This window comes from Balaenoptera physalus (assembly GCF_965194825.1).
Source record: "Balaenoptera physalus genome assembly, contig: HAP1_SCAFFOLD_550, whole genome shotgun sequence".
Classification (NCBI taxonomy): Eukaryota; Metazoa; Chordata; class Mammalia; order Artiodactyla; family Balaenopteridae; genus Balaenoptera; species Balaenoptera physalus.
The window spans coordinates 422,912-440,692 of record NW_028126182.1 but is presented as its reverse complement, the minus strand read 5'-3'; the positions used below and the strand labels follow the sequence as shown (position 1 = coordinate 440,692).

General features: G+C 40.8%; 2 long non-coding RNA genes across 2 annotated transcripts in view; one reads left to right on the top strand and one right to left on the bottom strand.

Annotated features, from left to right (window-relative positions):
- The window catches only part of LOC309653529, a 51,681-nt gene that overhangs the window by 20,333 nt on the left and 13,567 nt on the right, over positions 1-17,781 (bottom strand). The gene's annotated exons all lie outside the window — the stretch shown is intronic.
- LOC309653531 lies at positions 1,189-11,715 on the top strand. The gene is made up of 3 exons (XR_014259242.1): positions 1,189-1,324; positions 5,095-5,216; positions 11,608-11,715. It is a non-coding gene; the product is annotated as an uncharacterized lncRNA (long non-coding RNA).

The following is a 17,781-nucleotide window of genomic DNA, read 5'->3' as shown; positions in this document are numbered from 1 at the left end:
TATTTTTTAAATACAATAACTAAAAGGAATATGCTTCTTAAGAGGACTTCATACCTAATTCTCATCAAAGACATGGGTATAACTGACAAGAGAAAGGTGCAGAGGAGAGGGTCATTTGATGGATGAGACCATTAGCACAACTACTAAAAGCTGTTGCCTTTCAGCCAAGTTTTCCATAAGCATTACCATTCCAGGGCTAACACAGCAGCTGTCGGTGAGCAAACTTAAATTCTGCCTCCTGGCTGTGACAGAGGTTTGGGCACATGTTACATTGACACCAGTGTCCCCAGGCACCTTCACTGCGGACTTAGTCGGTCCCATTTTCCTAAGTGGGAGGCTGAAGAATCAGCTGTGGGCAGATGCAAAGAACCTTACTTCCTTAAGGATGGACTTTACCAGCCTGATTCCTCCCTCCTGCCTCCAAGCGCCACCAAGATGCTGCTTCCGGAGCCCACGAGAGAAAAAGAAAGCCTCTTCGCTGATGAAGGAGAAAAACATTCCCCTTGGGGAAAACACCCAAAACAGGGCTTTTCTTATATTATAGTAGCCTGACCTTCCCAAGAGGGCGGGCTATTTTCTCAGCTCCTCACAGAAACAACGGCTTATGGCTCTCTCTCGGGGAAACTGAGGTACAACACAGGGGGAGCCCTCAAAGTATGAAAAATGTTGTTAAGAAGATGGATGGGAAAGGTGGTATCTTTGGAGCAACAGAATCATATTTTTTTCCGGTATATTCTGAAAAATAATTCTATTGATACCCACAGTTTTTAGTACCCAAAAATGGATTTAGCCCTATATATTACATAAGTACATGTATATGCAAAGTCATAAAACGCCTACAAACGTACTGAAAAACTTCAAATGGAATTTGGCGACTTGAGACTTTTCAGAAATTTCCTTGCGGCCCAGTCACGTCAAGAGCCGGGGGTTCGAATTCCCTCGCCACTTCCGGCTTCACACCCTCCCACCACACGCACAGTTAAGCTCTGGAATCGCGGAGCTGACGAGAAACGCCTGCCTCTCTCACAAACTCCAAACATACACTCACCGGCCAGGGCCAATCAGCGTCTCCAGGCTGGTCCCAACCCTGGCAGAATTACTTCCAGCCTTTCCTTCCCCGGTGGCACACTCCTCCCATGATGCCCCGGGACGCACCCCTCCCATGATGCCATGGGGCGCACCGGAAGCAACTCCTCACCTCTCTGGGAAATTGAAACCGCCTTTCTTCTCGGTAGTTACCGGCTGTTTCCTTGGTAGTCCACGGCTGCTGATTTTTTCACGTGTTTTCAATACTGTGATCCACCCACCCTCCCCGAACTAGATGGTAAGCTGTTTGAGAGAACCAACTTCTAATCCCCAATGCCTGGAACGGTGTCTTTATAAGCCATTTGTTAAATGAAGAGCAGCTAAACTTTTTGTTTGACAGAGTGAAGCAAAGCTGAGTAGAAAAACAGCAGATTACAGAGCCAAAGCTCAGCAGAGAATATGGAAGAATAGCGTTACCTTTATAATAACAGCTGGCATTTAAAACCCTAAATCCTTACCTTAGTTTGCAAGGCTCTAAGCATCTGGTCCCTAGCCACTTCTGCCACTTCATTCCTTGCTACTGTATCCCTGGCTCCTTTCATCCCTGCCCTACTGGCCTTTATTCTGTTCCTGTGCAGGCAAGTTCCCCTCCCAGAGCCTTTGCATTTGTTTCCTCTGCCTGGAATACTGTGCCCCGTTGATATTCCCCTGGCTTGCTCTTCCTCTAAGTGCTCAAATACCATCTCTTTAGAGAAACTTATCCTGATTGATCCATTTCAAACCCACACAGCCACTGTTTCCTTATCCTAATTTTCCTTTCCTTCAGAGAATTTATCACTCATTGACATTTGATATCTGTTTGTTTGTTGTCTGTCCCCACATACACACACACTAGAATAGAGTTTCCATGAGGGCAGAGACTTTGCCTGTTCTGTTCCCTAGTGCTTAAAATCTTCCCAGCTTGTAGTAATCCCTCAATGAATGTTTGATGAATAAACAATTGAATACGTGCATGCTCCCTGTTACCGGCTCTGTGCATTACAGCTTCAAAATTAGCAATCCCATATGTGAATTTCATCACCATCCTGGTTTTGTGAGAGATCTCAAGCTGGTTCCATCTAGCCCCATCTTGGTCAAGTTTGAGGATTTTGCCATCATACCCCCAACCACCTTTTGGGTAGGGTGATAAATTTATCTGGGTTTGCCCAGGATTGTCCTGATTTTAAAACTGAAGTCTCAGGAATCTCTTCAATTCCAAGCAAATTAGGAAGGTTGGTCACCCTGCTCTGAGGTATCTAGGCTCTATCTTCCTCGTCTTATTTTATTGTTGTGAGTGTGTGGAATGAGGGGGTGGGGGGTGGCGGTGACTTAAGAGTGTTCTGGGCCATCTGGAGAGGAAATTGGCTATATGTAGTGGGTAGAATGGGAGGGCTGGATGGCCAGTAGTGAGGCTGTGGTCAGCTGATGGGCCTTACCAAACAGCCACAAAAAAGAGATGAAAGAACAACATAGAAGATGCTGTCCTGGCTTCCAGAGCCCTCTGGCACAGGCAATGGTTGGTACATTCTCTAGAGAAAGGTCCTGGCTTCTAAGTCTCAGGCTCTGCTGTTGACATGGCCTTACCCAGTCCATGTCACTTTCAAAAAGTAGCCTATCATGCATTTATTAACTCGGTTGTCACAAGAACCCCATGAGTTAGGTATTGTTATTAGGCGCTAACTTTTATTGTTATTTTTATTTTTTATTTTTTTTTTACATTTTACAGATGAAGAAACTGAGGCTCAGAAAAGTAGAATAAGTTGCGCAAATTCAAATAGTTTAAATAGTGAAGTCAGGATTTGAACCTCAGTATTCTGACTCTCAAAGTCCACTCTTAGTCACTACATTATCATGCAGCTCTTAACAATGTAAATATGCATTTGGGCTATGCCTAGCCAAGGGCATAAAATCTTTTTTTTTTTTTTTTAGGCTATGTTGTTTCATACCCCAACAGTTGAAATTAAAAGTAATTGATCACGCATTTCTTAGTTCTAATGAGGTTTTAAGCACTGAGGAAACCAACCAAAAAAATACAACTACTAGACAAAAAAGGGCAAATGACATAGACCCTAAGTCTCACAGGCATCAGTCAAGATTATGAGGCCAGATAAGAAAGTCGCCAGTTTACTGGACAGACCTAACTGGTAGAATTTCTTCTCTGAACACAATGTTCCCAGGGCATGCACACACTCTCTCCATGATATTTTCAAAGAAGTATGCCTCGTTTGCGTGTAATTCTGAGAAGCATGTATAATTCTGAGAGCGTTAGTGTCTTAACAGGATCTTGCAAAGCCAGAAACAGCTGTCTTGTAGTGAAAACACAAACTGGACTTGGATTCAAACCAGACTTGTTCTAGCTCCCATTCTGCCACTTACTAGCTGTATGACTAGTCACTTAATCTTGCCAAGCCTCAGTTTTCCAACCTGTAAAACTGATAAATCTATGTGCTCACTGATTGAAGGAAAATCAGTTTAAATATTTCTCTGGATAATCCCCCATCAAATTTTTGCTTTGCAAAACTGTAGTGTAGAAATGCCAGCAGTATGGAAGTTTATGTATTGCACTTGAAAGAGTTCTGAACTAGTGCTCATGGATCTGAGAGTAAAATGGGAAGGGGGTCTGTCTAATTAATTAGCATTAATTAGGTAACCTGTCCAGAACCTCAGTTTCTGATTCTGTAACATCAGGGTTAGATTAGGTAATATTCAAGGTTCCCCTCTAGTTCTGGATCTAATATTCTCACTCAATATTTTTAATTAGGCAATTAAATATAAATTTGTATCATTCACTAATATACCTGTCCTGTGACTTTTGCCCAGAAATTTCTGTTTCTGGCTGGGGAACTTCTTGCTGCTTTTGGAAATTTCATCTGTTACATAGCTCTTAGATAGTTGTAACGGGTAAGGGATGATCCTCCTATCAGCACAATTAACTGCCCTTTCTTCTCAAGTAGCCCTCTGCGGAATGAACTTGATTACACTTGTTTCCTGGGCCTCTCTATTTGGCCCTGCTGCTGCTTTCTCCATCCAAATCTGCATTTCCTCTGAATGCGCCTTATATAGTGATTGGTGGAGAGATTTGCTCCCAGGGAAATCAGGAAACCTTTTTCCTCCTCCTTAACACCTGCTCACTCCTTAATCCTTGCCTTCAAAGCTTCCACCCCCACCATCCTGCTGACATTAATGTCAGGATCACCTCTCTGACTGACCCAATGCCCTTTTCATGGTCCTCCTTTTCTCCATCTTCTCTGTAGAGCTGTTTACTATATCCTCTCTCTTGAAAATACCACCCTCTCGAAGATACCACCTCCCTTGACTTCTTCTGACACTAATAATGAAGTTCCCATCACTTTAGAGTTGACAAAATGATTTTGTAACAAGACTGGAGAAAACCCTCATTGACAGAACTCCTCTCAGGGTTGGGGGAGATGGAATGATGGTGTGGGGTGTGAGCTGGGGACTACAGGGCATAGTGGTGGGATAAAGATGAAGCTCCCAAAGGGAATATGTGAGTAAAAATAGGTGATCACCTAACTTGCTAAGGATAAAAGTGGTGTTCTTTACTTGAGGACTTTTATTTTGTTGAGTAACCAGATGAGTAGGCATGCAGGTCAATGGCAGAGCTAAACGGCCCCATGTAACACAGGAACAACTGAGTACCCATAGGGGTCGGGCAGACAACTCAGGGGAAGAAAGGAAATCAACCACCTGCATCAGTGTGACGGAAAATGGACTTCGTGGAAGTCATTGCTGATGGAAACTGAATACTTTCGGGGATGTAATATAATCCTCTTCTAGTCTGCTCTACAAAATCTTCAGTAAAGCCTGCATTGCTCACTTATGTTTTTTGTGCTAGTGGATTATTTGCCAAGGTCTGTGCCAAGGTTGATACAGATTGAAGCATACTGTTTGGCAATGGCTGGAAAGAGACTGCCTGCGGAGACAGACACATCTTGACAGTATCTCCTTTGATCCCCACACTATCCTCATGACTTGGGCAGAAACAGAATTATGTTTCTGATTTTGCAGTGGAAGGAGAAAACATCACAGCTGCGAAGAGAGGTGATGGGACTTGCCATTTATGGCAGTAAATGACAGAAGTAAAATATGGATCCACGTGGCTCTTTTGACTCCAGCAAGATCTCACTCAGGTGTTTGTTTACCTGAAGAATAACCTTTTTTTTTCCACTCTTTTTGTCTTCATTTCCGCCTCTCACCTCCTCAACATGCAGCCTTTCTCTGAGAATCCAGCTTCCTTAATAAGTTCAACTATCAACTGCATACATGTGACACCCTCATACTCACAGACCTACATCTTCAGTCTTAATGTCTCCTGTATGTAAACTTTGAATCCTTATCTCTACCTACTTAGCTGGATATCACCATCATCTCAATCTCAATCTGTCCAAAATCGAAATTCCTATTCCCCCCCCTTCACTCTTTCTCCTGGGCAGGTACCATGCCCCTAGATTTCTAGGCTGCAATGAGGGCTGGATGAAAGGTAGGATCCTCTGATTCCTTTTTCCTCCTCAAACTCAGCATCATCAAAGTCTTGTGGATCCTGCCTTCAGGGTATTCCTTGGGTTTTCTCTTTCCTTTTACATCTCATTTCTGTACTGCTTAATCAAGGCCCTCTTCATTTTACACCATGATTATTTTTATATTCAATGCAAATAGATATCACTTGCATGTTTAATATTATGTTGAGAGGATTGTAATATATTAATGTGGGATAGGGCCTCGAAAAATAAGTCTAGAGGACTTCCCTGTTGTCCAGTGGGTAACACTCCACGCTCCCAATGCAGGGGGCCCGGGTTCGATCCCTGGTCGGGGAGCTAGATCCCACGTGCATGACACAACTAAAGATCCCGCATGCCACAATGAAGATCTCACATGCCACAACGAAGATCTCACATGCCGCAACTAAGACCTGGAGCAGCCTAAATAAATAAATAAATGTTAAAAATAATAATAATAAGTCTAGAGATCAGAGAGGTCTTAAATGAGAGAAACATATTCCTTTCACCTCCTGGGGTTCTCTTTTTGCCAGGCCTAAACGGGACAGTGAGGCAGACAACTTCAAGCCCACACAATACTCTTTTTGAACCTACGGGATGGACCCGGAGATACCAGGGGACAATCACTGGGAAAGCCAGCCCTCTGGTGCTATGGAGAATTTTAACACACATCTGAATTTATAGGGTCATCCAGGGGTTAATTCTAACTGCCCACCTACTCCCATAAATCATATCAGAGCCTGTATAATCATCTTGGCAAGTTGTACACCAAGATTTTCTAAATAGTTGCTAAGTGGTTCTAGGACCTCAGGTTCTCCCTCTCCATTATATCCTACCGTCAGTTCTATACTAATCTTCAGATATATGTGTGTGTCTACACACACACACAAACACACGTTCACTTTTCTGCTTAAAACCTTGAAAGGTTCCCCAATGATCTCAGAATAATGTCCTGACTCCTTCCATGGGCATTGGGAGCCCATCACAGACAAGCCCAGCCCACTTCTCCAGCCTCACCTCCGTGTTACCCCCAACCCTTCCATCCAGGCTTGCCCATTCCACCTTCCTGAAACACACCCTGGGAAGTCTTGTTTCTAACCACAATCCCTATGTTCCCTAAGCCTGGAACCTCCTCCCTGTACTCTTAAAATCTGCCTCCTTTAAGAGAGAGTAGAGGATAGAGGAAAAGGTGAGGCTTTGGAATCATCAACCTGGGATTCCAATTCTGGCTCCATTGCCTACTAGCTGTGGGGCCTTTTGGTCAATCACTTAACTCCCTTAGGCCTCAGTTCCCCATATGGACAATGGGAATAATAAGAATATAAACAGTATAACCCCCTAAGGCTTGCAGAGAAAAATAAACATAATAAAATATACAAAAGTGCTATGTAAACTGGAAAGAACTAAAAAAAGCATTATTATTATTATTATTTATTATTATTATTATCTCCACAGTCACCATCCCCTTCAGATCTCTTCTCTCCTCCAAAGCAGTATCATTATCATTAATAACAATTCTGAGAATATTTTACATAAACAACATACCTTACGGGTTTTAAATACCTTGTCCATACATCTAGTCCACTGTGCATCTCACTCATCTTGGCACTTAACCTTGGAAAACTAATTTATCTTTTCGTGTCTATGTACTCTCTTCCCATGTCCATTATCTCCTCCTTTGGAGCAATGTCCCTATTTCATATCTCCTTTCCCCATTGCCAGCACTCAAAAGTGATGGGCTTGCAAAGTGAAAGGTTATAGGCATTGGCTCTAGAGCAAGAGAGGATTTGAATCCCATTTCTGCCACTTACTAGTTGTGTGGCCTTAGGCAGTTTATTTAAACTCTCAGTGGCCCAAATTTCTTCAGCCATAAAATGGGAATGATGTTAGCACCTACCCCACAAAACTATTATGATGCTTAAGTGAGCCAATATGGATAAAGCCTGGCACGTAGTGAGTTCTTAATAAATATAAACTATTACTATTAAGTGAGACTGAGTCTGATTCCATTCTTTTCTGCCTTATCACTTCAGCCCTCTTTCAACACAGATTCCCCATGAATCGTCCTTATTCATTTATACACAGGAACAAAATCTACTGAGCATCTGTTACATACAAAAGACTGTCCCTTGGATAAAAGCAGCTGTGTTTATGCCTGATCACTTTCCGTTGCTTTCTTCTGGGCCAAATGGTAGTAAAAATGAGACAAGTTCTCTGTGGATTGCAGCCTTCAGCCTTCTCCTCTTGTTTTCTCAAACAGGGAGTAAGATGGTGTTCTAACATCAGATCACCAGGTACAAAAAAGTTCTTCATATTTTTTTACTGAAAGGCTTCTCAGGCCCCTTAACATGCTAGTATTTATGGTGAATCTCCAACAACAGGGAATAGAGTTGGCCACATTTCCTGAACTCATTTAGCCACGGGACCTTTTATTTCACAGTTTCTCTCAGAATCAGCATTCTGTCAAATCTACTTTGGAAAATGCTACGTGGAAGTCCTATTCCTATCTGTTTCTCCTTTGTCCACAATTTCATTTTGACTAATGCAAACTGTCCTTGGAAATGCCTCACCTATATGAGACTACCCACTGGAAGACTAGAGAATCCTTTTTTCTTTTTAATTAAAGTATAGTTGATTTACAATATTGTGTTAGTTTCAGGTGTACGGAAAAGTGACTCAGTTATATTGTTTTCAGATTATATTCCATTATAGGTTATTACAAAATATTGAGTATAATTCAGTACACATTGATCATATACAACATAAACAAGTCATACTGTATTGCTATAAATGGCTCTAACTTCTAAAATGTATGGTAATTCCTACATAGTCAAACATTACTTATGTTTCAGCCAAAAAACAACCCTGAGCAACCATAAGAGTTGTCACAAAGACCATGTATTTCCATTAGAACTTCTAGAACTTCCCATGGAACTTATGACTCCTCTTTTTTTGTTTGTTTTTTCCTTTAGCTTGCTCATCTGTTTCTCATTCTATAGCAGATTAGAAAAAGGAAGATTGGGCTCACAGAGGCAAACACACTAACCACAGACAGAATACAGCTGGGTACCTTGCCGTGAAGGTGTAGATATAAAAACTAGAAAGGTGACACAAAAATTCATTGCAACCTAGGAACAATTAGTGCAGGGTAAAATCCACGAAGAAACTATAATATCCCTGACAACTTTATTACATCACCTCCCAGGCCCCTGAGTGATCAAGGAAAAGTTGAAGTCTATTCAAGATACTAGATTAAATAAATCAAGATAATATATAATACATTTTAGAAAGTTTTCCATCTACAATGGATTTTTTAACAAAATAAATTAATGGATAAGAATAGATGGGTTAGATGGACCTAGAGATTATCACACTAAGTGAAGTAAGCCAGACAAAGACAAATATACGATATCACTTATATGTGGAATCTAAAAAAAAAAAATGATAGAAATGAACTTATTTACAAAACAGAAGTAGACCTACATATATAGAAAACAAATTTATGGTTACCTAAGGGGAAAGGGAGGTGGGGGATAAATTAGGAGTTTGGGATTAACACATACACACTACTATATATAAAATAGAAAAACAACAAGGACCTACTGTATAGCACAGGGAACTATATACTCAGTATTTTGTAATAACCTATAAGGGAAATGAATCTGAAAACGAATATATAGATATATGTGTGTGTGTGTGTGTGTGTGTGTGTGTGTGTGTGTGTATACATGAATCTCTTTGCTGTACACCTGAAACTAACACAACATTGTAAATCAAATATGCTTCAATTAAAAAATAATGTTAAAAAAAAAAAGAATTGATGTGTTAAATGGCCAATCTTATGTTTTCCGGAGATTTCTGAGAAGAGGCGCACACCACCTCATGTTTACGATGCTGGGTAAAGGAGACGTACTTAGTATCCATGCTACTGATCATCCATCGCTTGACAATTCACCCTGTGGCTCTGCCCTTCACTGACCTTCTTAGCACACTCTGCCCCAGTTCTGCTCGGCCTCTAGGACTCTCTAAGTCTCAAAGATCTGTGTCCAACGTCAAAATCCCTACGCAGCTGACTTGGCATTATACAGCCTCCGCTGGTCATTTATCCAAGTAACTTAACAAGAATGAAAGATCAGGGCTACGATGCATTTACATCTAAGCAGTAAATGGTGATCCCCCAATACAGCCACGTTAGAGTGCTGGGCTTGCGCATTTGGGAGTATAAAGGGAGCTGGGGGGCCACACTTTCGAAACTGCTTCGACCACAGCATCGCAAGGTAAGTGCTCACAAGTGCCCGCTTTTTTGCTCCATGTAGCTGTGATTATACCTGATCAGGTTACCTGGAGAGGAGAGAAGGCAACACAGCAGCCTTTGCTGAGGGCCTACTAAGCGTAAGGAACTGTGTTAAGGGCAATATGGGAGACAAGATGGCGAGGCCTTTCAAGAAGCTTCTACAAAGAGTAAAAAGACAAGAATATAAGCAATTATGACACCAAAAAAAAAAACTAACCTGCAGGATATAAAGCTGAATATAATACGTACTTACCCCTCTAATTGTTTAGGTCAGTATTATAATTGCAGTTAACAAATAAACATGCTAATTTGTGATATCTCTTCTGTGATTGCCTTGAAGTATTATTTGAAAGTTTTGTGGTTGGTTATGTAAATTTTTTTCTTATGTCAGGATTTCTGGGAGATGATTGCGGGAAGAAATTCTCCCATGCATTTTATCCATCTCAGAATGCATCCTAGTTTGCTTATTAATGACCAGTTTCCAGACTGCTCATGCATGGCATGCCTTGTGGACTTTGGGCTGGGTCATGTCTGACACTGCAGGAGCATCCCTCAGAGGGATTCTATAGCTTTAGGAGCTTGCGATGCTTTGATTTCTGGCCACCATCTTCACCAGAATACCTTCTGTCATACATTCACAGGGTTAAGAGAAATCTTGGGGATTTTCTGGTCCATCTGTCTCATTTACAGAAGGAAACCAAAGCTCAAGGAAATTACACCAGCTACTTTACAGAGCTGGCATTAGAAAACCGAGGTTCTGCCTCCAAGTGTGATTTCGTTTGAACCAAGGATTCAGAATATGATACTTAATCATTTAATCTTTTCCTGAGAAAGTTGTGAGAATTTTAGGATATAGCTGGAGATTATTAGAGACTCATAAAAGGAAGAGACCAAGAGTACGCGACCAAAGTAGGAAAGCAAGTGTTGAAATGTCTCTTCCTGCCTAAATGGTATTTCACGACATGTTCCCCAGGTTCCATGAAAGTACTGTGTGGTAGATGGGAAGTTTAAGTTAAATTTGATATTGAAAATTATTCAGACTCTTATGGTATCCTGAGATCTTCATGTAGGTTATAAACTTCTGGACTGAGATTCCTTAGTCCCAAATAAGTTATCAGCTACCCTACCTTCATCTTCTCCAAGAGAATATAGGATATTTAAGAGAGTGCCCTTCCTAGACCTCTTAAAGAAGTCTTGCCCATAATTCACAACTTCTCTCTCATTGCCAAAGAATTCAACTTCTGGTCTAAAAGCATCCAAGTTACAATCCGGATCATTCCCCTCCCTCCTTCCTTTCTTTTTTGACCCCTCACGGCCCCTTACCCTCAGCCAGAAGCATCATCTCTCTAAGTCCCCATAACACTTCATTTAGACGCTTACAGAATTTGCATTATTCTTCCTTGTTCAAAGATTTATTTGAGCATTTCTCTTAACTGTTCCTAAATTTTGCATTCCTTTAGGGTAGAGACTGTCTTTATCCTTTTTTATACCCCCTTAAGGAGCTGACATGGTACTTTGCACACACAGAAGATACTCAAAAAAATTGTTAATCAGTGCTGTAATTACCCAATTATTTAAAGAATGATGACTTAACCGAAGGGAAAAATGGAAAATGTATTTCCATCCCACACCATCCACTGTGTACTATTTAAATGTAGCTAAACTTAGAAAAGTACAATTTCTAGATTTATTTAAACTCTTCATAGTTCATTTGTTCTTTGTTTTGTTTAGTTTTGATTTCTGGAATCACTCTCTCAGAAGCCACTTCATTCCTGAAGGACACTAACCATTGCTTTGGAAACCAAGAAGGTAAGAGTCACTTTCATCTTGATTGGGAATACAATAATTTAAATTAGCAAACAGTGTTTTACACATTCTCATTCTTGCCACACTCACAGGAATCTGAAACTGATGAAATTAAAATCCATTACTTAAGTATTTCTAAAGGCAGATTACAAAATATGCAGCTACGGAAGCAGGTCTTCCCAAATTTGCTCATCACACTAACAGGAATAAAACACACTGCAGAACTTTGACACACAAGCTCCAGGTCAATATACTTAGGTTGGCCCCAAACATGATGTTCGTAGGCTCAAGATTCAGTCTTCACACAAGTCTAACTTTGCTGTTTTTTGAGCAGAGGCCGCACCCATGAATCCCCTCAGCTGTGTCTTTACTCACAAATGATGCTGAGAGAATAAGGAGAAATGGATTCAAACCTATGTCCACTGTAGTAATAAAAAAAAATTACTCCCCCACCTCAAGATTTGTTTATTGGAAGTAATTCTAGATGAATTAGGACCAAGGAAACCAAAGTATAATTAAGTCATGACCACACCATTGCTGACAAGATGCAGTAGCTGAGAAGTTCCCAGGAGAGGGCTGAAAGTTGAGAGCAGTGTCATAGCACACTGACATCAGTAAGAGGGGTTGGGGAGCACTCAGAAGGTGGTGCTGGAGGTCAGGGAGACTGGGATGGCCATCCCCATTGGAAGACCCCTAAAGACAGGAACAGAGGGGATGGTTGGAGGGACACAGCTGTGTAGGGCTGGAAGCAGGTCAAGCTCTCAAAACCAAGAAGCAGATAATTAGGGGACTTTCTGGGGGTAGAGTTTCCAGGGACACCATGAGTCATGCCAAGAGAGTTGGATGAGACATAACAAGGGAAAGTTTTATCAGCCAAGAATACATGGTTTTAGCCCTGGGTCCCAGAGTACAGTTGTATAAATATGGGGACAAGATCTGACTTAGCAACCGGACGCACACAGCTTGCGTTGAGGGGCTTTGCTTGACAGTGAGTGGTGAGCCATCGGTGTGAGGAGGCTGCCAGAGGGCATGACACCTAGGTCAGGAGAGGTGAGGGCACATGCTGATGGAGGACAACATGTGGTCTGGATGTCACACTTAAGAGATTAACAGGAGTGAGCTCACTGTGATGGTAAAGGAGATGTAGAAGCACATCACGGAAGAAACAGATGAAGACAGCACTGGGGCTACTTAGCCTGGAAAAGAGAAAGCTAAGGAGGGACTTCCCTGGAGGTCCAGTGGTTAAGACTTCGCCTTCCAGGCTCAATCCCTGGTCTGGGAGCTAAGATCCTACATGCCTTGCAGCCAAAAAACCAAAACATAAAACAGAAGCAATACTGTAACAAATTCAATAAACACTTGAAAAATGGTCCACATTAAAAAAAAAAAAAAAAAAAAAGCCAAGGAGAACCCAGAGAAGCCATCAAGTGGGTGAAGAGTTGTCTTGTGGGGAGAAGGTTTGAACTCTTTCTGTTGTTACCAAGAGCCGAAAGGAGGATCAAACATCCTGAAGTCACAGAGAGCCAGATTTCAGTTTAAAGCAAGAAGTATCTTTGGCCTGCAGAAACTACCCCAAATGATTTTCCAAAATTTTCAAAAGGGAAAAAAGTCATCTTGAAGGCATTTGAGTAGGCTGGACAACACATTTGCAAGAATATCGCTGAGACAACTCATGCATCATCTAGGCAGTAAAAGTAGGAGATAGTGGATTCTGAGTCATGGTTAGAGCTGTGGGTGGAAGAAGAAAAATCTTCACCTCAACACACGCAGTGACTTGAATCCCAGATGGAAAGTCTTGTTTTTCTATGAGACCTAAAGGTATAGTTTGACCATGAGTCATTGTAGTCTTTCCCCAACTTCAGACTTCATTCTTATACTCCTATCACAAATTTTGCAATACCCATTTAAGACCAGTACTGCTAATTCACTTAATATTTTGATTTACCTTGATTCCTTTTTCTTCTTAGATGTGTTTTTCAAAGTTACCCTATATGCTTGCTATGAAAGTCTGGACCGTCTATCTCAGCATCAGCTGAGACATTTAGATATTCAGAATCTCAAACTCTACTCCAGCTCTGCTGAATCAGAATATCTATTTCAACAAGATTCCCAGTTGGATTCCTATGCCCACCAAAGTTTGAGAAACACTGCTTTATATCACTACTATAAACAGATATTTCACTGTCTCTAAGTCGTTAGCACATATTATTCTACTTTATTCTAACTTTCTTCACATTTTCACAAAATATTATCTCTAAACTTGGGATGCATCTTATAATCAATGAAAGGAGTACTGTAATTAGCAAGGTGTTTTCCTTTATTAGTGGGACACAACATAGGTTATCTTACAATCGTTGGCATCTTACATTTTGCTAAAATAAGGTAATAGACTTTAATATAACTATTAAAATTAAGAAATAGTTGCCTAAAATCATTTTGTATTTGACCATTGGGACTATGCCATGGTTTTGGAAAGAGTGGCTTTATAAAAGCAAAATAATGCTCCCAAACATCACTGTGTTTGAGGCCCTTGAGAACAATTCAGTTTCCTCAGTCCCAACCACAGAGATTCTGTTGCAGATGATTTTGATGTGGATCAACTTTCAACACTTTGGGTAGCAGGCTGAACACTAAGTCAAACTAAATGACATCAGATCATAAACTTGTAGCCTGATGAGATTCCCTCACACTATAGTGCAACCATTCTCCAACTGTGGCCCATGGATCCTTGGAGATTCCTAAGAACTTTTCAAGAGGTACATGAGGTCAAAACAATTTTCATAATACCCAGATGCCATGTGCTTTCTTCACTGTGTTGACTTAATGATGCAAAAGCAAGGATGGATAGACGATCTGACACTTTATTACAAATCAAGACATGGAACCAAGCTGTACTAATAGTCATAGTATTCTTCACAGCCATACACTGACAGTGAAAAAGAATTTTTTTTTAATTTAAAAAGCCAGCTTCAGGACTTTCCTGGCGGCACAGTGGCTAAGAATCTGCCTGCCAATGCAGGGGACACGGGTTCGAGCCCTGGTCCGGGAAGATCCCACATGCTGCGGAGCAACTAAGCCCGTGAGCCACAACCACTGAGCCTGTGTGCCACAACTACCGAAGCCTGCGTGCCTAGAGCCCATGCTCCGCAACAAGAGAAGCCACCGCAATTAGAAGCCCGCGCTCCGCAACGAAGAGTAGCACTCACCTCAACTAGAGAAAGCCTGCACGCGCAACAAAGACCCAACGCAGCCAAAAATAAATATAAATAAATAAATAAATGTTTTAAAAAGCCAGCTTAATTGAAAAATGACCTAAAATTTGCAGCAATGGAAAGTATTAATTTGACTACATCTCAAATTTATCCACATCTTTATAATATTCTACATGATCAAACAGGAAGTTCATGAAAAGCACTCCTTTTGCACACTGGACTTTGACATTTTTCTCAAGGAAAAACATATGTGCAGTTGTCTGAGTTGCAAGATGAACCAGCCACTTGATTCATGAAGCACCATTTTTACTTGAAAGAATGACTAGTGGACAAACTATTGTTTCTCAGACTTATATATCGGGCACACAGTTTCTCAAAAAGCAGTGAAGTGTGTTTATCCTTTCAAGGAGAACTACTGACAGTATTTTTTACTAATGATATAGTTGAGTTTTCAAGCAAAAATTAAAATTTTGGAAGACTTGTATCTACTATCATTAGCTTGACAACGTCCTAATATTTGAATTTTCTAATGAGATCAGTACTGATATTAATGATTGTGATTTTTTATACTGTATAATGAAACATGCCAATATTTGGAAGTTCTGTATAATTCAGTGAACAATATTTTCCAAATGATCAATGTATGATGTTTACACATGGGTAAAAGTTTCATTCAAAGTTCAACACAGACTAACAGATCATAATGTTTGTTGATATGGTTTCAGATTCCACATTGCAACTAGCCTTTAAGGAACTACCACAGAAACTACCACGTGTCAAGTTTTGGTATAGTATCTAAAAAGAATTTCCACAATTATGTGAAAGGGCAATTAAAATACTCTTTCCTTTTCCAAATTATATATCTGTGAAAGATTTTCTATATCTACTTTAACCAAAAAATAAAAAACAAAAAAACAAAAAACCATACAGCAACAGACAGAATACAGAAGCAGGCATGAAAATCCATCCATCTTCTACTCAGCAGACATTAAAGTGAGTTGCAAAAATGAAAAACAATGGTACTCTTGCCACTAATTTTTTTGTTTTGGAAAATATAGTCATTTTCATAAAAATATGTCATTAATGTTAACATGCAATGAATTTGATAGGAACTTTAAATGAATTAGATTTTCTCAATTTTGACTTCTAATACCATAAATATTGGTAGATATGACCTGCATAAACCAAACTCACTGGGTTCTCAATGGTTTTTAAAAGTGTGAAGGGGTTCTGAGAAAACAAAGCTTGAGAACTGCTGCTGTCGTAAAACTCACTTAAGCCACAAAAGTAGGGACTATCTTCACAGATGAGGAAACAATATGGATGAATTCTTCCTCTCCACCAAGCAGTAACTGAGAAAATTTAAACCGCATGAAGCCTGCAAGCCAGAGGTCCTCTTTGCGGTGCTATATTGAGTTCCAATCTCTTAACTATGAAAACTTAACCACGAGCACACAGATGGTTCAGCAGAGCCGCTGGCCAAAATAACATCGAAATGCAACTTATCCTGAATAAGATCCAGAGGGAAGCAGTTGCTCCTCTTTCTGTAGGACTAGATCCCCCCAGAATCTCAAGGAGGGATATTGCAACAACAGTCAGTTACCAATGAAGAGTAATTTCATAAAGTGTAAGATTGAGGGCGGGGGAAGTTCCAAGAGACAACCATAAAATGTTCAATTTTCCCACTTTTAATAGGAAACATAAAAGGCTTTATTCAAAACATATGAACTATTTCTTAAGAGAGATATGGGGATACATGTGTGTAATTGAACTCCATTTTATGGTCACTTACAGAAGAATGTATGGAAAGGAAAAAGCAGAGAAAGAAAGGGAGAAGGGGAAGAGTTGTGGGGAAAAGAAGTAGAGGGTCAGGAAGGATACGGGAAGAGGTCCAGAGGGAACAGGAAAAGCAAATGCAGATGAGGAAAAGGAACCAGAAAAGTCACACAACCTGCAGGGGCCTTAGAAATGAGCTAGGCTTGCTTCTTCATTTTAAGTGAAATTAGTGGCCCAAAGAAGTTAAGTGGTTTGACCAAGTTCAGTGCCGGGACTTTAAGCCAAATTTTCTAGCTTCTAAGCAAGGAAAACACATAAAGAGAAGGTCTGTGAAAGGGGATGGTTTGGAAAGAAGTGACGGGAGGGATGAGCGGGAGGGTGGACAGAGAGAGAGAGGCAGAAAGATACATAGACACACCATACACGCACATGCACACACACACACACGCTAAGCAGTGAGTTCTAAAGCAGGTATTTAATTAAACACTGTTTGTCACACCCCGACACTGCTACACATAACTAAAGTTTGGAGACCCCTGCCTTAAGCCCAGTACTTCTCAACTCTACTATGCCTAGAAATCACCTGGAGATCTTGTTAAAGTGCAGATTCTGGTTTTGTAATGCGGGGTGGTTCTGAGATTCTGAATGTCTAACAACTCCTCGGTGATGCTGATGCAACGTGTTCAAGGACCACTCTTGGAGTCAGAAGGCCCTACACCAGCAGTTCTCAGAGTGTGGTCCCTGGACCACAATGATGAATTCACCATCAGCTGATGAATGCACCACCAGCATTGCCTAAGAACTTGGTGGAAATGCATATTCTCAGGCCCCATCCCATACCTACTGAATCAGAGGCTCTGGGGCTGAGGCCCAGAAATCTGTGTTTTAACAAGCTCTCCAGGTAATTCTGGTCCATATTAAAGTTTGGAACCATTGCACTAGGCCATAATGTCTCCTATCACCTTGTTGCCTGTAATTGGCTAAACAAGTGTGGCAGTACTTTATATTCAAGTCATTACTTTTCACTGGGCTATCTGAACTTTCTACTAGGAATTATCAACATTCCAGTAATTCTTTTCAGACACCCTTAAGATTTGGGAATGACACCGAG